This window comes from Physeter macrocephalus, chromosome 17 (assembly GCF_002837175.3).
Source record: "Physeter macrocephalus isolate SW-GA chromosome 17, ASM283717v5, whole genome shotgun sequence".
NCBI lineage: Eukaryota > Metazoa > Chordata > Mammalia > Artiodactyla > Physeteridae > Physeter > Physeter macrocephalus.
This window is the reverse complement of record NC_041230.1, coordinates 9,235,741-9,256,376: the sequence shown is the minus strand read 5'-3', so window position 1 is coordinate 9,256,376 and position 20,636 is coordinate 9,235,741. Positions and strand designations below refer to the sequence as shown.

At 49.0% G+C, this 20,636-nt stretch overlaps 1 pseudogene; it reads left to right on the top strand.

The window, feature by feature from the left end:
- LOC114484126 (carcinoembryonic antigen-related cell adhesion molecule 5-like) overlaps positions 1-20,636 on the top strand; it is a 42,526-nt pseudogene that overhangs the window by 3,694 nt on the left and 18,196 nt on the right.

Below are 20,636 nucleotides of genomic sequence, written 5' to 3'. Positions count from 1 at the left end.
CTCCAGGTCTACCCACCTCATTACAAATAACTCAGTTTCATTTCTTTTTATGGCTGAGTAATATTCCATTGTATATAGGTGCCACATCTTCTTTATCCATTCATCTGTTGATGGACACTTGGGTTGCTGTCCCTTTTTGATCTATGCCTTCTGGTCATGGCCGTTGGGGTAGGTGTGTCATTTAGTTTGCTAATGTAGTAAAATCAGCGTAGAATGAGACTCGGGTCTGTTGGAGGTCAGACTCCGCACTATCTTACTTTCATCCGGTTCTGTGTTTTTGTTTTTTTAAATTTTTATTGGAGTCTAGTTGCTTTACAACGTTGTGTTAGTTTCTGCTGTACAGCAAAGTGAATCAGTTATACATATACATATACCCACTCATTTTTAGATTTCCTTCCCATTTAGGTCACCACAGAGCATCGAGTAGAGTTCCCTGTGCTATAAGTAGGTTCTCATTAGTTCTCTATTATATACATAGTAGTGTATATATGTCAATCCCAATCTCCCACTTTATCCCAACCCCTCCCCCCTTGGTAACCATAAGTTTGTTCTCTACATCTGTGACTTTACTTCTGCTTTGCAAATAATAACATCGCTTAGATGAATTTATTTGGTTCTATCTGGTTTTTGATTTTCTCTTCCTATAGCTTCCTTTCTTTGTGTCCAGACCCAGTGACTTAAAGATATTATGTTAGTTCCTGTTCAAGGGAGGGGTAGGTGGGTTTTGAGCGAGGGTCTGGTGGCAACTCTGGCAACAGATGGATAAGAGCATGTATGGACGGCTGAGCAGGTAGATAGATGGTGATGCGGCGCAGGCTGAATTAAATGTCCAGGTTTTTGTTCTACTCTTCCAGAAGAATTTGGCTGAGGAGCGCAAAGGAAAAACGCCTCCAGGCAGAGGCATAGAGAGAAACAAAGAAGCAGTTAATTAAGTAGCGAAAGCACGCACTTAGAGAAGAATGCGGGCTCCTCCCTCCCCTGTGAGGAGCACCCAAGGGGCTTTCTGACCCCCCTTTTTATTTCATTTTAGTTCTTTGAATGGGTGGAGGTGTTTTCAGTTAGGGGTGGGATATTCATTGTTGGGAGGATGGGGTGGGATCTTGATTGGACCTGGTTACATCAGCTTCCACTATTGGGGGTCTGGCTCCTGAAGCCCCTGCATGTGAGCTCTAAGAGCCATTTCCCCTTCAATTTTTCCTTACTAGTCAAGCTCCGCACGTGGAAGGTTGTAGAGTGGTCATTTGCAGCCTGTGCATTTTTATTGTGCATGCTGGGCCATGCTCTGCAGGTTTTTATGGTCACGGTTCCCTATTCAGGTGTCACAAAGTTTAATCAAAGTCTAATTTACGTTCTTGTTGCTGACGCCATCCCGTCCATGCTTCATGGTCTCATTCAGTGCAAAGCAAGGAGGTGCTTTTGGTTTTTTGTCTAGTGCCTATACATGAGGAGACTGTCCTTGGGCCCAGTCTGTTGCCAGAACCCGGCCTCTGTTCGCTGGTGACGAATAGAAACGCGGAGACAAGAGTTTGGGGTGAAGTAGAAAAGAGTAGCTGTATTTGCTTTGCCAGGCAGAGGGGGCCACAGTGGGCTAATGCCCTCAAAACTGTGTGTCCCACCCTGGAGGAGGTAGTGTTGCAGCAAAAATAGAAATGAAGTTTTCCCTCCCCTGAGAACAAGGAAGATAAAGGGAGCAGTGAACAGGCTAGAGAAGAAACATAACCGGGCCTGAAAGAGTTCATCACTCCTAGTTTTTTTTTTAACTGTTACTAATCTGTAGTGTCCGCAACTAGATTTGTGCTTCACAAAGCTAACCTATTACTCTTTAACACTATGTGAATTACATCCTGCACGCTCTTGTAGCAAGTCATCCCTTGTAGCATTTGCATTTCAGAAAAAAGGGTCGCAGACCTATAACACAGACACAAACGGACCCAATTACCGGGCTGCCTGACGCCAGCTGTGACTGTTTTGAAATAATGCAAGAAGCAGAAGAATGCAAGACCTTCACTACTTTGATCCTTATCATACACCCCTGACTTCGAGCCCCGCGTATAAAATCTTCTCCGATTCCCAGAGTGGAGGGGGGCACAGGTCTTGAGGCGCTAGCCTGCTGTGTCTTCCCTTCTGCCTGGCAGAAAAATAAAGCCATCTCTTTCTTCCTCCAAAATCTCTGTCTCCGTACTTCTGTTCGGCATCAGTGCACAGAGAAGCCGAGATTTCAGCAACAGTAGTGAGGAGTTTTCTAGTGTTCAAGGAGCAGGGCATGAGCAGCTCAGCTCGCAAGGTGAAGCCTCAAGCATCATCACCCTTCTGGTTTCAACCAGTCTGGGGTCTACGTGCTTGCGGACGGCCGTTTTCATCTGGTGGAGTCTGCTTCCTGTAACAACAACGTAGGAATGTGTGTCAGGCCTTTATCTCTTTCAGGGAACTGGGAGTTTGCTGATTCTGCAGTGTGGCTTGTTTAGAGTCTAATTTGTTACCAGTTCCCCAGCCAACAGCTATTCTTTGTTTCTACATCCTCACATTTCTCAATCATTAACATTTTTTTTTTTTTTTTTAGCTGCTTGCGTCTTTGTTGATGGGGCTTTCTCTAGCTGCCGCGAGCAGGGGCTACTCTTCGTTGTGGTGCGTGGGCTTCTCATTGTGGTGGCTTCTCTTGTTGCGGAGCACGGGCTGTAGGCGTGTGGGCTTCAGTAGTTGTGGCGCGTGGGCTTCAGTAGTTGTGGCGCGCGGGCTCAGTAGTTGCGTCACGCGGGCTCTAGAGCGCAGGCTTCGTAGTTGTCGCACATGGGCTTAGTTGCTCCACGGCATGTGGGATCTTCCCGGACCAGGGACTGAACCCGTGTCCCCTGGATCGGCAGGCGGATTCTTAACCGCTGTGCCACCAGGGAAGTCCCCCCAATCATTAACTCTTTTTTTTTTTTTTTTTTTTTTTGTGGTATGCGGGCCTCCCTCTGCTGTGGCCTCTCCCGTTGCGGAGCACAGGCTCCGGACGCGCAGGCTCAGCGGCCGCGGCTCACGGGCCCAGCCGCTCCGCGGCATGTGGGATCTTCCCGGACCGGGGCGCGAACCCGGTTCCCCTGCATCGGCAGGCGGACGCGCAACCACTGCGCCACCAGGGAAGTCCCCCCAATCATTAACTCTTGAGTCAGCCTTTTACTTCAGAGGACAAGGACACAGGGGCTTGTACATGGTTTCAAGTCGTTTCTTTCTTGCCTCAGTGGGACAGTGGATTTATGGGTAGCATGGAAGGGAGGGAGGGAGGAAGGAAGGAAGGAAGGAAGGGTGAACCACTGGGTGGATAGATGTATGAATGGCCGAGCTGGTGGGTAAATAGATGAACTTATGGACAGGTGTATGGACAGGTGATTGGGTGGACAGATTAGCCTAGGATCTGTCAGGACTCAACATTTCTACCTCTTCCTAATTTTCCTATAGAGACACTTCCCCAGCCCAGTGTCACAGCCAATAACTTAGCCCCAGTGGAGCATGTGGAATCCATCAGCCTGCAGTGCTTCCCCCCAGGGAGCACTGTGGCCCTCCAGTGGTAAGTCAGCGGCCAGAATCTCTTCGCTGGAGGCTGCAGGGAGCTGTCCTCAGACGATAGGACACTGACTCTGCAGAACATCACGAGGAACAGCATGGGGCTCTCCCAGTGTGAGAGCTGGAACTGAGGCACCAGCAACATCAGCAATCCCATTCTCGTCAAGTCATTTGTGAGTTGAGGGCCTTGCTGAAGGACGGGTGGGGGTACCACAGAGCTGTGGCTGAGGAGGGAAGCTGGGGCTGGAGTGAAGCAGGGGCTGAAGTCCAGCTGGTTCTGTTGGCCAAGTTGGTGGTGTGTGCCCTAAGGCAGGGCAATTTTATTATTTGCATAAAGGCCTCATATTGGTTGGGGGTCCTGTTTAAGTCTCTCCAGGCCAGAGGTACCCCGTCCCATTATGAGACATGTTACCGACTTCCCAGCAGCGGATCCAGCTGGGCATTTACACAAACTCCACGGGATGGGAGATCAGCTCATGGATCTCTTTTCAGCACCCAAGTAGGTCCTCGGTAAATATGTGTTAAATGTATGAATTAAGGAGCGTGTGGCCCTCGGGAAGTGGTTTTTGTACTCGGAGCTTCAGTTTCCCTGTTGTTAAAATGGGAATGATGAAACCTACGCTCTAGGATTTGGTGGAGAGTCAAATGAATGAAAGCATTTACAGTACCTGAAAATGTATCTGGCATATTGTAGGAGCATCGTAAATGATGGCTGTTGTCATTGCTAATAACTGACTCTTAATTATTCAATAAATTGAAAATATTTAGAGGCTGACTGTGCACCAAAGCACTGTGTTAGGTCTGGAAGTGTGCAACAGGAAACAAAGCAGATCCCTGGTCCTGTCCTCCTGGGGTTTCTAGTCCAGTGGAGGAGACAGACCTGTCCCAAGACAGTGGCGGCCCAGAGTGGGCAGGGCTGATATGGGGGAATCTAGGAGGCTGGAGGAAACCCAGCAGGGGTGCTTGAACAAGCCTGGCGGTCAAGGAAGGATTCCTGGAAAAGAAGACCTGAAAGATGAATCTGGAAGAACCAGGTGACAAGGTTAGGGATAATAATGTTCTAGGTGGAGAGAGCAGCTCGTGCAAAGGTCCAGAGGCACAAAGTAGCAAGACGGATCATGGAAATGCAGAAAAATAGGAGTGGAAGCGAATAGAGTGAAAGATGAGTCTGGAGACTCAGGGTTGTATCATGCAAGGTCTTGAAGTCCTTGCCAATGATTTGTTCTTACCCCTAAAGGCACCGGAGAGCTTTGGAAGGGTTTTAAATAGAGGAGTGACATGTTCGGATTTGCATTTTAATATTTGCATTTAAATATTCTCTAGCCTGTCATGGTGAAGATGGATTGGGGGAAATGAAAAGGCCATTCCGGAGGTTCAGTAACAATCAGGAGGTTAGATGATAAAGAATGAACCAGGGCGAGGACCACAGGGAGGGGATGGAGGTGATGCATCCTGAGGCACAAGGGAGGGAGGACTGATGAGACTTCTCCATCTCTGGCCTTAGTGATGGGATAGAGAGCGGTGCCACCTTCTGAGATGGGAAGCCAGAAGGAGAAGCAGCTTTTGAGGGAAGACACTGTTTTAAAATATAGTATGTTCATTTGGAAATTTGAGGTTCAGTAAGGCCAACAGATCTGGAGACAATTGCCATTGAAAAGATAGTTTGTCACAGTTCACCAAAGGAGGGGGCACACTACACCATGGGGGCTACATGGGGAAGCACCAGGGTCAGCCAGGAGACAGATGGAGCTGTGAGCAACATTCTTTGCTGCGGTTTCTGTAGGAAGAAGTGGGGGAGACAGAGTAAGCAGGTTTAGGATTGGCTCGTTTGAGTAATCTCAGTGGGTTCTGGGGGCATAGAGGCTGTCCCTCGTTGTCTGGGACCTGCCCCAGGGTGGTTAGGGCCGGTAGATAGTAGCCTGGAGTGTGACAGATGATAAAGGAGGTGATTCAGGTGTGGGCCCTGGTTTGGTTGGTTTGCATTTGAAAAACTTGCTCGTGAGTAAGTTATTTAATATCTCTAGGAATTGGCTAGCCCTGGGAAGGGGCAGTCCTCCCAGGATTCAAGTCCTCCCCCACCCCCCAAAAGCTCCAAGATGTCAAAGCATCAGAATATAAAAAAAATAAAAGACATGGTTAATACAGAAACCAAGTTCAGCGTTGGACCTGGTGAGCTTGGGGTGCTACGGAGACATCCAGCATCCAACAGGTAGATGAGTGTGAAGCTTAGAAAGAGGAGTTGACTGGAGAAGTCAGTTTGGGACTCAACACACTGGGGGTGGTGATTTTTTTTTTAATTTTATTTTTATTTATTTATTTATTTATTGAAAATTTTTTTTTTTTGCTGCGTTGGGTCTTCGTTTCTGTGCGAGGGCTTCCTCTAGCTGCGGCGAGCGGGGGCCACTCTTCATCGCGGCGCGCGGGCCTCTCACTGTCGCGGCCTCTCTTGTCGCGGAGAACAGGCTCCAGACGCGCAGGCTCAGTAGCTGTGGCTCACGGGCCCAGTTGCTCCGCGGCACGTGGGATCTTCCCGGACTGGGGCTCGAACCCGCGTCCCCTGCATCGGCGGGCGGATTCTCAACCACTGCGCCACCAGGGAAGCCCCTGGGGGTGGTGATTTAAGCCTTAAGAGTGCATGAGATTGTCTTGAGCGGGGGTGTATAAAATGAGAAGAGTAGAAAGCCAAGGAGTGTGAGTCCTGGGGCCCACCGGACTCAGGGCTCCAGCGGAGGAAGAGGAGCCCACAGAGGGATTGACAGGGGGTGGTCAGGGGCAGGGAGTGAAGAGTGCTATCTGAGCAGCCGGGGGGGTGGGCTTGGGATACGGTGTGGCGGGCACGGTGCCGGGTGCCGGGGCCACAGCACTGACCACAACAGACAGAGGCCCATGCTCCACGGCACTGACACGCTAGTGGGAGGAGGAAGACAATAAACAAATAAGCAAATAAAGCTACAATGTCGGGTGGTGATTGGTGCAAGGACGAACCGAAGTGAGAGAAGAGAGAGTGGCAGAGAGTGGTCAGAAAAGTCTTTTGAAGAGAAGACCTGGAGGAAATGAGGGAGCATGCCATGTGGATATTTGGGGGGAGAGGAGATTGCAAATTCCAAGGCCTGGAGGTGGGCGTGTGCTTGGTGCGTTTGAGGAGCAGGAAGGGGGTCAAGGGTGAATGAAGTAGAGTGAAGGGGGAGAGTGAAAGAGACGAGGTCTGCCTTCCTGCAAAAGAGCTAATAGGGGCAGATAGCACGGGGCCTGTGGGCCGTTGGTGAAGGCTTTGGCTTTTACTCTGTGTGACATGGGAGACAAGGAAGGGCTTTGTGCAGAGGAGGGATGACATGTGCCTTAGGTTTGGGTAGGGACTGAACAGGGTCCCTCTGGCTGCTTGGGGGAGAATAAAGTACAGAAAAGCAAGAGGAAAGCAGGCAGAAAAGGGACGATCAGGTCTCAAATGCTGTTGTCCACTGGATGGGGATGAAAAAGTGTCCTGGGGGTCAATGGCCCCACAGGCTCTGATGAGACAGACCTTCCTCTTCCCGGTGGCCTGACCCTCTCAGTTCTCTGCAGATGGCCCAGACCCTCCCGTGGTCAACCCTCCAGACCCAGAGGACAGGGTTGGCCAGCCCTCACCCTGTCCTGCTTTGCTGGCTCAAAGCCCCCTGCCCAGTAGCATTGGGAGGTCGATGGGAAGCCAGGCCCTGCCACTCAGCACCTGGTCATCCCTGAGGTCTCCCTGGGCCAGGAGGGCAGGTATACCTGTGAAGCCTCCAACAGCATCACTCACCTTTGCAGCTTAGCCAATGGAAAGATCCGGATCTCAGGTGGGTGTGGAGATGTCATGGTGACGGTGGCTCAGGCTCTCTTGCCCTTATACAGGTGGTGTTGGGGTTTGTGTCAGCCATACACTATCTCAATAAAGCTGTATAACCCCTCCCCCCAAACTCAGTGGCTCAAGACAGTAAACTTTGATTATGACTCACAAATCTGTGGGTGATTCTCCTGGACTTGACTGGATCACTCAAGCCTCTGTGGTCAGCCCTGGGTTGGGTAGGTGGCTCTGCTGATCTTGGCTGGGCTCTTTCACGTTTGGGGGCTGGCTGGTATAGGATGGCCTAGGCTCTTGGTATCTCATCCTCCAGCAGGCTAGCCTGGGCTTATTCTCATGAATAGTCAGGGGTTGGAGAGAGAAAGAGAAAGAGAGAGACAGACAGACAGAGAGATGGGGCGGGGGGCGGGTATGGAGGGAGGGAGGGAGAAGGGGAGGGAGGGAGGAGGAGGTGGAGGATAAGGAGAAGGAGAAGAAAAAGGAGGGGCAGGGAGAAGAAGGAGGGGAGGGAGGGAAGAGGGCAAAGAAGGAGGAGGAGGAGAATAATACTAATCTAAGGTGAAAGCAGAAGCCTCCAGTTTTGAGGTCTGTGCTCAGAATTTGCATAAAACTCCTTCTTCCCATTCTATTGGTCAAAGTAAATCACATGACCAGATCATTCAAGAGGTAGGAGGAGCTGAAAAGTCACATTGCAAAGGGCATGTATTCAGGGAAGAGCCTAATGGGGACACCTTAGCAAGCAACCCACCAGAGGGCCGTCCTGGGGACAATGACTGCAGGGTGTGTTGGTCTTACAGGATGCACTTGGGAAGTAGAGGAGCTGGGATTGCACCCCAGCCTGCCTCAAGGAAGCTGCTGCTTCCTGCACCAGCCATCATTAGCTCCAGGTCATTCAAAGATAATGGCTGTTTGCTCATTGCTAAGACATCTCACAGGCATCCATGAGACCAACGTGGTACAAACCGGTCTTCTCCGCAACCTATTCCTTCTCTGTTCTTTTTTTTTTTTTTTGCTGTACGCAGGCCTCTCACTGTTGTGGCCTCTTCCATTGCGGAGCACAGGCTCCGGACGCGCAGGCTCAGCGGCCATGGCTCACGGGCCTAGCCGCTCCGCGGCATGTGGGATCCTCCCGGACCGGGGCACGAACCCGTGTCCCCTGCATCGGCAGGCGGACTCTCGACCACTGCGCCACCAGGGAAGCCCCTTCTCTGTTCTTGATGTTCTAACATCCCCTGGATTCATCCATACAAGAATCACAAAAGCACAAAGGTCCCAGGCTCCCTCCTAAATGCCTTGTACATATGAGCTCATTTACTCCTCCTCACCACTCCGTCGGGGGGGGTACCATCGTTACCTCCACTTTACAGATGGAGAAAACTGACTTCACAGAGGTGAAGTGACCTGCCAAGGCCACCGAGCCCGTGAATGGTGAGGCTGGGGTTGGAATTCTGGCTCTAGACTCTATCTTTCATGCTCTTGGGAAGCCATGCTCATCACTCCTTCCCACAGTGGCCACCTTAGTCCAAGCTACACAGGTCACATGTGTCACCTGGACACCTACAATAGCCTCTTCCTCACTGGTCTCCCTTTTCCATGGTGCCGTCGTCCTGCCCTGCCCAACATCAACTCTGCAGCCAGAGTGAGCTCTTATTTTTTTATTTTTTTCTAGGTAATAATTGATTTTTGTTTAGCTTTAAGTTCTCTCTCAAGTTCTTTTTTTAAATTAATTTTTATTGGAGTGTAGTTGCTTTACAATGTTGTGTTAGTTTCTGCTATACAGCAAAGTGAATCACCTATACAGAGTGAGCTTTTTTTTTTGTGGTACGCGGGCCTCTCACCGCTGTGGCCTCTCCCGTTGCGGAGCACAGGCTCCGGACGCGCAGGGTCAGCGGCCACGGCTCACGGGCCCAGCCGCTCCGCGACACGTGGGATCCTCCCGGACCGGGGCACGAACCCGCGTCCCCTGCATCGGCAGGCGGACTCCCAACCGCTGCGCCACCAGGGAAGCCCCAGAGTGAGCTTTTGAAAGTGCAAGTCGGTGGCCTTGCTCTCCTGCTTAGAGCCCTTACATATGTTCCCATTGCTCTTAGGACACATTCAGAACACTCAGGTGACCACCAGAGCCTGATGTGGTCTGGTTCTGCAGGCCTGGGCAGCCTGTGACTCCACTCAGGCCTCTGCTCTGAACTCCTCTGGTTGGAGCCTGCTGTGTTCTCCTCTTGCCTCATCATGTCACTTCTCATCTCTATTGCTCCCCTGCTAATAGATCCGGTCCAGGCTCACGGCTTTAAACACCACCCATATGCCGGTGAGTCCTCCATGTATATATCCAGCCTGGTCCTCTCGGTGAACTCCTGGCTCATATCTCCAGTTGTCTGCTTGACACCTCCACTTGGAGGTCTGATAGGAGTCTCCAATTCAGCGCAGCCCAATCTGCACCCCTCACACTCCTCAAAACCCACTCTACCCACTTCTTCTCCATCTCATCGGATGGAAACTCCAGCCTTGCAGATGTTCAGGTCATATATGGACTCCAACTTCTCTCCCACTGGCTCTGCCTTGAAAATATATCCAGAACCATTTTTCACCTCCTCCGTGGCCTCCACCCTGGTGAAGCCACCACCATCTGCTGCGTGGCCCACGGCAGTCACCTCCTCATTGTTCTCCCAGTTTCCACTCTCGCCTCCTATAGTTTGCTCTTCACACCTCTAAACTCAACTCTTGTGACTCTCCTCTCACTTGCTCTCAGCCACACCAGCCACTTTGTGGTTCCTCAGACACGCCTGACATACTCTTGCCTCAGGATTTCTCTTCCCCTAGGTGACATCAGCATGGTTCCCTCCCTGTGTTCAGGTCTTTGCTCAGATGTTCTTCTTTAGTGACATCTACCTCCACTAACCTATTTCAGATTCTAAACTAGCCCACTCTCCTGCTTCTCCTTGTCTCTTCTGCTCTGTGGTTCCTTTCTCTGACCCCTGATCTTATCTCCTTCTAACACAGTAGATGGTTTACTTAATTATCATACTGATTTTTTTCTTAGTATTTTACTTAAAAAAATTTTTTTTAATGGCGTATAGTTGATTTACAATGTTGTGTTAGTTTCTGCTGTACAGCAAAGTGAATCAGCCATACGTATACATATATCTACTCTTTTTTAGATTCTTTTCCCATATAGGTCATTACAGAGTATTGAGTAGAGTTCCCTGTGCTATACAGGGAACTCTATACGGTAGATCCTTATTATTTATCTATTTTCTATATAGTAGTGTGTATATGTCGATCCCAATCTCCCATTTATCCCTCTTCCCCTCCCCCCTGGTCACCATAAGATTGGTTTTTACATCTTTAACTCTGCTTCTGTTTTGTAACTCAGTTCATTTGTACCATTTTTTAAGATTCCACATATAAGTGATATCATATGGTATTTGTCCTCTTTCTGACTTCACTCAGTCAGACTGATTTTTTTTATCATCAGTCTCCCTGTTAGATGGTCAGATCCATGAGGGCAAAGACCATGTTTGTCTTGTTGCCGGCTGTGTCCTCAGTGACTAGAACAGTTTGCTGAATGAATGAATGCCAGTCACTCTGCCCAGAAGACTCACCCTTTGACCAACCGATCTTGGATTTGACCTTTGGATCTCAGCTTAAATGTCATTACCTCCAGGAAGCATTCCCTGATTACCCCAGGTTAGATCTCTCCTCCTGTAAGAGCCTCACAGAGCATCCCATTCTGCTTATTTATCACAGTGGCATGAGTTTAATGATACTTATTTGCCCCATTGTGTGTTTTCTGTCTCATTTCCCTCCTAAAGTGTAAGCTCCAGGACGGCAGGGATTTCTGTCTGCCTTGTTCCCTGCTATATCTCCAGTACCTAAAACAGTACCTTGCATACAGTAGGTGCTTAATAGATGTCTGTTGATTGGGGAATAGATAAATATGATCCCCAGAAGCTGAATAATGGAGGGGTTCAGAGTATGGGTTCTGGCATCAGTATGTTTCAAGTTATAACTCTACCACACGTGCGATCTTGCTTAGGTAGTTTAACCTTTATGTGCCTCAGTTTCTCCTTCTGAAAAATGGGGATATTAACAAAGCCTATCTTACAGAGTTATGTTGAGCAATAAATGAGATCATATAGTTTACTGGTCATTATCACTATTAGCCATGACTATTATAACTGTTATCCGGTCCTTCTCTGGGCCTCAGTTTTCCAGTCTGTAAAATGGGGGTGGCGGGGGAAGGGCACACAAAGGGCATGCCCAGCTCAGAGGACCTGAACTCGCTCTTGTACCTGCTCTCTCTCTCAATCTCTCTCCCTCTCTCTCTCTGTCTCTCTCTGTCTCTCTCTATGTGTCTCTCTGTCTGTCTTTGTCTCTCTCTCTCTGTTTCTCTCTCCTGCAGAGGCTCCAGAGAATGACCTGCAGCCGGCCTTGCTCAGGACCGCCATTCCTGGTGGGGGCATCGTGGGGATCACATTGGGTGTCCTGATCGGCGTGGTACTCACAGGGACGGCCGGCTACTTCGTCGGGGTCATGAGGTCACAGGTATCAGCTCTGGGCTCTTCAGTGGTCACGGAGCTGGGACTGAGTGTCTGGGGAGTTCAGAGGGGGCTGCAGTTCTGGGAGCTGTGTGGGCAGGGAGCTGGGGTATCGACTGCAGCTGGTCTGCAGGGGAGGAATATGCCCCAGAACCTGGAGACCAGGACTGGGGCTGGGGGTGGGGCACTTCTCACTTGTCCCGAGTTTGGTGTAGTGATTAGCTCTTGGGCTCCCCAGTTAGCAGAAGTGAGTTCAAACCCCCTGACACCACCTTCTAGCAGTGGTGATCTTGGAAAAGTGACCCAACTTCTCCTGCCTCAGTTTCCTCATCTGTGAAATGGGGACAAACGTATCCATAGGATTGTCTTGACAGTCCACTAGCAACACTGGGGCTTAGCCAGTGTCTGCATGTGGTAAATGGTCACGAAATCTATTATTATTAATAACATTGTTAAAGTAAACATGTCAAATTATAACTAACACTTATATAGTGCCCCCTAACTTCTAGCTATTATAATATTATATCATTGTTAATCATAAATATTGCTAAATTACAAAGAGCTAACTTCACCAGTCATAGTTCTGGGTTTACTCATGAAAGCCTTCCAACAGCTTTAGGAAGAAGCTGTGCATATTATTCTTTCCAGTTAAAATGGAGGCTCACAGAATCAGAGACTTGCCCAGGGTCACCCAGGATCTGCACTTGACCTCATATGCCAAGCTGCCGCACATGCAGAGAGACCTGGGTTCAAGTCCCTGCTCCACCATTTCTGGGCTTTTGTCACCTGGGATGAATTCTTGTATATCCCCTGGGTCCTCTTATACCGCATCCTTCCTTTTCTCATTTATACTGCTCCTGCTTTTCCTACACAGTGGGCACAAAAAGTCAGTGGTACAAAACTGAATTTCCTGGGTGCTCCAAGAAGACTCAGCTGTATGACCCTGGAGAAAAACTTCACTCTCCCCTCTGGGCCTCAGTTTCTTCATATAGAATAGATGAGAGCTAGACAGCAATCTCTTTTTAAACAGAGTAATCATTTTGAGTAGGCTTCTTCTCAAAGTAAGTTTTACAAGTTTTGGTATCCTCTAGGACAAAGGGCACAAGCCCCATAAACTCTAGGCTTCTAAATGATCAGGGTTTTCATCACAAGGTAAGCAATTCCAATAAACATTTCCAATGGTGACTGGACAGGGTACCAGTTAGGATGCCTTCCACTGCAAACAAAAGATAACCTGGCTCACAGTGGCAAAACCCATAACTGTTACTTTACAAGGTGTCCCAGGCCTCAGTGAAATCCTTCCATTCATCCCTCCATCCTCAGTTTGTTGAATATCCTCCCCAGCTTGTTACCTCATGGTCTCAATATGGCTTCCTCAACTGTAGATATCCTGCCCTCACACCACATCATTGTGGTAGGCAGAAGAGATGCCCATGCCCCAGTCTGTGAATATGTTATGAACCTGTTACACAGCAAAAGGGACTTTGCTGATGTAATTGAGGTTACGGACTTCAAGACAGGGAGAAGAGTAGCCTGGATTACCCAGGTGGGCCCAGATGAATGACACGAGCCCTTCAAAGCAGAGAATTTTCTCTAGCTGGAAACAGTGGAGAGGTGCAGCAGAAAGGGAAGTGGAGAGATTCCAAGCATGGGAGAGATTTGTTGCGTGTTGCTGGCTCTGAGACGCAGGCTTCATGTGCAAGGACGGGGGAAGAGCCTCAGGGGCTGAGAGTGGCCCACAGCTGATAACTGGCGAAATGGGGACCTTGGTCTCGCAACTCCAAGGAATTGGATTCTGCCAGCAACCTGAGTGAGCCTGGGAGCAGGTTCTTCCCACAGGCTCTACAAAAGAGACCAGCCGGCGACGGCTTGATTTCAGCTGAGAAACCAGCTGTGCCAACCTGGACTTCTGACCTTCAAAACTGTGAGCTCATGAATTTGTGTTCTTTCCAGCCACTAAGTCTGTAATCATTTGTTACGTCAGCAGTGAGAAACTCATATGGTTATTTAAATGCAGGAAGCAGGGGATGGTTCCTTGGGACCCTGCCTCCATTTTTTCAGAAGTTAATTAATTCCCAGGAACCTCTAGACGGCTGTGTGTTTCACCCTTTCGCCTCCTTCAAGTTGTTCTCCATACTGTATGAGGCCGGCTCAGACCACCCGATTTAGTCCTGCATCCGGCATGCCCGGCCCAGCACTCTGACTCCCTTGCCCTGAGCCCCATCACTTTCTAACGTCACAGATAATTCAGTTATTTATTATGTATCTTGCTTATTGTTTGTCTCCCTCCATCCCTCCCCCATCCTTGCATAAAATGTAATTTCTTTAAAAGCTGAGGTCTATATTTTATTGCTAAAAGCAGTACATGTTACCATCTAATTAGGACAAACGTAAAATTGGGCAAATGATGCATATTGTATGAAATCAGGCCTGCTTTTGTAATCAAAACTGAGAGATTGCAGGACGCTGTACCGGTAAATATCCCTCCCCTTTCTAATACCGTGTGTTAACCTGTTTTCATGGAGTGTCTATTCAGAATTCACAGGTTCCCACATTCTATTCAATTTAACCGATATTGGCTTGTTTTTCTTCCTAGTGAAGGATCGGTTTTAAAACATTGTGATACTGATACAGGGAACTTGATACAGTATTTGTATCTCTTTTTATGATATTTCTATCGGGGCATAGTTGCTTTACAACGTTGTTATTTTCTGCTGTACAACGAAATGATCAGCTACATGTATACATATATCCCCTCCCTCTTGGACCTCCCTCCCACCGCCACCCCCATCCCACCCATCTAGGTAATCACAGAGCACCGAGCTGAGCTCCCAATAAGCACCTAAAATAGTGCCTGGCACTAGTAGAGACAAATAAATCTTTGCTGAGTGAATGGTAGGGGGTAGCCCTAGGGAGGCAATATGGGTCGGGAGGTCAGCAGAAGTCACACATGGGAAGACACAGCCGTGAGCCAGCCTGCCCGGCTGAGACTGTTAGGTGAGGGTGTGGAGGCGGGAAAGACCTGGGTTTATTTTTACCTGTTAGAAAGAAAGTGGAAGTTGTGCTACGGGAAGGAAACGGAAAGTCCTTCTTTCTTGTAGGGGCAGGAAAAGACAGAGCCTGCCATGGGGAGGGGTGTGGGTAGGTGGGGATTTAGGGAGAGAAAACCTTGTTCCTTATGAAGGGGCAGATTTAGGAAGCCCACTCCAATGGCAGCTGTGTCCTCTTGGGTGGGGCGGAGGGGAGGAGGAGAGGGCGCCCCAGGGCGGGTGGGACAGAGCAGAGGTAGTTGGGAGAGAAGCCTGGCTGAGGAGTGGGTGGGTGATCAGAAGACTCAGATTTTTCGGGAAGAACAGGATGGATGGTGGAGACCTTGCATGCTGACCTGTCTACACCAGGTGCCCTCAGCCCAGGAGCCACGGAGTTTGGGACTGTGCTGGGGTAATGTGGTCACAGGCGTTGATGGACCTGGGTGTACAGAAGAGATGAGACCGGAGGTCTCCAGAAGCCACATTGGGACCTTGGAAGGTGGCGCTCACGGAGGTTAAGAGCCAGGTAGACCAGAATCCCTGGCCTGAATCAAGCAAGTCATCACAGCTCTGTAAGCTTCAGTGTTCTTAAATGAGATGGAATAATATTATCGCTTACCCTACTCCACTTTTCATTTTTCCGTAGCATGTATCATCTTCTAATATCGCACATAATTTACGTACTTGTTATGTTTATTGTTTACTGTCTCTTTACCCACCAGAGCAGTATTTTCTGTCTGTTTTGTCCCCTGCGTTCTCCCCAGAGCCTAGAGCAGGTGCGTTGGCGCTCAGGAAGTGTGTGTTGAATGACTGAGTGTACACCTTCCTCGCAGGGGCTGCTGTGAGTCTTACAACGCGCGACAGTCAGAACACCTAGAGGGGTGTACTAGCATGTACTGAGCGCTTACTCTGTGCCAGGCGCTGTTCCCGGTACTTTCCCAGCGTTAACTCCTTTGATCCTCACAAGCTTCTTGTGAGGGGAGATTGTTGTTTATCTCCAGTCTGCAGATGAGAACATTGACACACACGGGGTGACATAACTTTCTAAACAAACCACAGCTGGGGCATGGAGAACTCAGGCCACAGCTTTCGAAGAGGCAAGACCGTTACCATCTCCATCTTATAGCTGAGGAGAGTGGCCACCAGAGAGGGGAATTGAGGTGGCCAAGGCCACACGATTTGCAAGTGGAGGAGCCAGGATTCCAAACCCTGCAGTTGGACTCCAGAGCCGGTTTGCTCAGCCTCATGCTTCGTTGGAGCAGATACTTGGTGACTGCCTGTGACCTGAATGAGATCCAAACAGGGGCAGCAATTCAAGGCAGCTGGGCAAGCCGAGATCTCTTTTCCTCCATGCCAAGCTGCCCCTCATGCCCTGCATCATCACTGTAGAGTTTTCTCAGCCTTCTCTTGAACCACCTACCCTCTCACTTCCTTTCTTCTGGAGCCACTTGAATTTCCTTCTGTGCCTTCAACTCAGCACCTTCTCATATGCCACTCCTTCTGCCTTCCAGAGGTGCCCCCTGGCTCACCCCTGCATCCTCCAGATCTCAGCTCCGATGCCCCCTCCTCCGGAAAGCCACCTCTGATCCTCAGGTTGGGGCAGGCACCCACTCTGGGTTCCCCCACCCCAGCCCTGCCCACTCTTGAGTCATCGCTGACTGGGGACAGGTCTGTCTCCCCTGCTGGACCTTGAGTTTGTGCGGGCAGGGCACTGGAATCAGCCTAGAGGAAGAGTTCGGGGAATATCTGTTATATGAATGAATGAATGAACGAACAAAGGTAAAAAAAAAAATGGATTAAAGGTAGTTCCCTGACCTGGTTGATTACGTTCAATCTTGGTGTTTTTTTATGCTCCCAACGGCTTGTCTTGCCCAAAGGGATTTTTTTTTTTCTAAAAAAGAAGAATTAACTGTCATATACTGAGCCTTTTTTTATGTCCTCCAGGTCTCAGCTCAGATGTCTCCTCCTCCAGGAAGCCTTCCCTGCCCCCTCCCCACAGGCTGAGTCAGGCACCCCTTGGGGCTCTCCCCGCCCAGCTTGCTCTGTGCCATCCTGCCCTTCGGACTCCAGAGCCTTTGTTTATGACCAGGATTCCATTTCACAAGCATCACTTCAGCTCATTTAATATTTCCAGGCTGCTCGTAGTGAGCTTGGCACTGTTTTGTTAAGCTCTTGAGAGCCAGGAGCCACCATTATTGATTTCATTGTTGGAGCTGTTGACAGTCATCATCTTGGTTCCTGGTCCCTTTAACATTCTTGAACTGTCCCACCCTGGCACCCCCTGCCCCCGGCTGCTCCCTCATCCTGGCAAAAACAGTGAGGAGGGGGGCTGGGGGTGGCACGGGGCATAATTCCCAAGGGGATCCAGGGCCAGAGGGCGGGGTTTTCTTTCTCCTTCCCCACCTTGGGGGAAACCCCAGGCTACCGGGGCTTCTGTTCTCTCCGTGCTGGGAGGAGACAAGTGAGCCCTTGGGTGGAGGGCGGAGGCGGGGCCAAAGTCTGTACCGGGAGCCACTGTCATCCAAGTGCCTGTGAGTTTGCAGCAGGGCAGAGGGGAAGAGAGGGGAGCTGGAGGGGCCGCCGCTGGAGTGAGGACGGCATCTGTGTGCACAAGCCGGGGAGACAGTCAGCTTGGTGCCCTGAAGTGAGCCCATGGGGTCCGCTGACCTACGGCGCCACCGCTGGGCAGGAATTCTGCTCTCAGGTGAGTACCTGCTCCCTTCAGGTGGGGCGCAGGGGGAGGCGGGTGTGTGTGTGTGTGTGTGTGTGTGTGTGTGTGTGTGTGTGTGTGTACATGTGCACGAAAGAGACACACAGAAATAGAGACAGAGACAGAAATAAACACAAATACAAAAGAGATTGACGAAGGGAGACAGAGGCAGAGGCAATGACATACGTACAGAGAGATGGAATCAGAACCACAGAACCAGAGAGAATCAGAAAGACAGAAATAGAGTGAAAATAACACTAGAAACTGCACCAGAGGGAAAAACAGAGAGAGGCAGAGAGGAGGGAGGGAGACAAAGGATAAAGAGCAAGAAAACTCTTCAAAGACACACAGAGAGAAATAGATTCAGGAAGAGTCAAGGCGGGGAGAGACAGAGACAGAGAGCCAGGAATGGAGCATAACAGAGACAGGAGTGAGACAGGCAGAGAGAGGATGTGCCAGCCCTGAGAGGCCAGGGCACGCATCAGGACAGGGGACGGATGTGAAATTTATGCTTAAAGGGCATCTAAGGCAAAAGGGAGATACTAGAATATTTTGATTAAAAAACAGAAACAGATTCACAAATGTAGAAAACAGATTTATGGTTACCAAAGGGGAAAGCAGGGGGAGAGGGATAAATTAGGAGCTTGGGATTAACAGATGAACACTACTATGTATAAAAGAGAAAAACAACAAGGTCCTACTGTATAGCACAGGAAACTATATTCAGTATCTTGTAATAACCTATAATGGAAACATATATATGTATATGTGTGTGTATATATATATTATACCTACATATGTATATGCGTGTGTATATTATACATATATATGTATATGTGTGTGTATATATATATTATACCTACATATGTATATGCGTGTGTATATTATACATATATATGTATATGTGTGTGTATATATATATTATACCTACATATGTATATGCGTGTGTATATTATACATATATATGTATATGTGTGTGTATATATATATTATACCTACATATGTATATGTGTGTGTATATTATACACATATATGTATATGCAAGTGTCTATATATTATACATATATGTATATGCATGTGTATGTATATATATTATACATAAATATGTATATGCATGTGTGTGTGTGTGTGTGTGTGTGTGTGTGTGTGTGTGTGTATGAATCACTCTGCTGGACACCAGACAGTAACACAACATTGTAAATCAACTATCGTTCAACTTTTCTAAAAGCGTCTTGGAGGCAAAGACGTGATTTTGCAACGTGTGGCGTGCAGAGGTGAGGGCTCAGCCCGGCTTTGCTGTGTGGCCCTGAGACCAGCTCTTCCCTCCGGTCGGAGCTTCCTGGCTGAGCCCGGCAGGCTGCAGGGGCTCTGCAGTCCTCCTGGGGACGGGGGTCTGACATTTATCAGCCCCATCATCTGTGGGTTTTTCTTTGAAATTTGCCTCCTCTTGGAGAGACAGAAGGAAGGGCCCTCTGGGGAGGGGGCACGGGGAAAGGGTCCAGGTGGGGGATTTGCAGAGAGAGAAGTTTCCTCTTTCGGGTGGGTATAATGAGGCCCACTGTTGATGCTTTCACTCACAGTCTTTCATTTATCCTATGACAGCTTTGAGGCGGGAACTATTATTACCCTTGTTTTACAAATGGGGAAACTGAGACTCAGACAGAGGACATCACTTGCTCAAATAAACTGCAAAGGTGGGATTCAAAACCCAGGGAGCCAGGCTCTGAGCCCATGGGCTTTACCTCTAATAGCACTGAAGATAGAGAAATACAGGCACAGGAAATAATAATGATAATAATAGTGATAATAACAATAGTATAATACTATGGGACTCCCCTGGTGGTCCAGTGGTTAAGACTCTGCACTTCCACTGCAGGGGGCTTGGGTTTGATCCCTGGTTGGGAAACTAAGATCCTGCATGCCATGCAGTGCAGCCAAAAAACAAACAAACAAACAAACAATAGTACTAATAATAGTGACTGACACTTACTGTGAACTGTCATATCTGATATCAGACCTCACAATAACCTGATGAACTAAGTTCGACTATTCTCCCCATTTTGCAGTTGAAGAAACTGAGGCTCACAAAGAGAAAGCCCCTTGCCCATGATAATAGAGAAAGTAAGCAGCAGAGTCCATATTTGCTCCCAAATATACTAAGAGCCCATGCCCTTAACCTGACTGAGCAGGGGATGGGGCGGTGCTTGGGCTAAACTGGGGTCATTTGAGGGGTAGAGAAGGGCAGAGCTGCCAGCCTCTGTTAATCGGGCTGATGGTTAGGGCAAGGGGGGAATGTCCAGGTCAGCTGCCCATGGGCATGGCTGCTGGGGTTGAGGCTCTCCATCTATGCCCGAAGTCTTTAAGTTTCCACAAAGCTGTGTGCAAAATGGCCAGATGGAAAACTGGAAACTCCTACTACCTTGTTCCCTTTTCTTCCCCTGTGCGAGGGAAATCTCTGCCTGAGGGCAAGTATGAGGAAGTACGAAAGGTTAAATTTCTCCCATCAAAGATAATTTAAAAAGTTCCCGTTTATCAGGGGTTGGCTCTGTGCCCATCCCTGGACAAGAGGAATTGCACGGTCTTGAGAGCGCAGTCTCTAAGGGCTGGCAGGCCAGGTTCCAGTTAGCTTTTGACACTTACTCTCTGGTCTTGGAAAGTGACTTCACCAATCTGAGCATTTGTTTACCTCCCTGTGGAAGGGGGAGGCCGACCATGCATCTTGCACAGAGTGGGCATCGTTGGAGAGGGGGCAGTAACCCCCAGGTGACCTAGTTAAAGCTTGACAGCGTTCATTACCACCCACAACAAATCCTAGGAGGCAGTTGATATTATTCCTATTTTACAGCTGGGGAGATTGAGGCTCAGAGAAGATAAAAACGTGCCTCAAGTCACACGGCCCATAAGTAATGGGTAGAAGTCAAGCCTCTAGGGGTGGAGGGCTCCATCCGTGACCTCAGACCTCCTTCCACTTAGGGAGGCCATAGCTGGGCACCCCC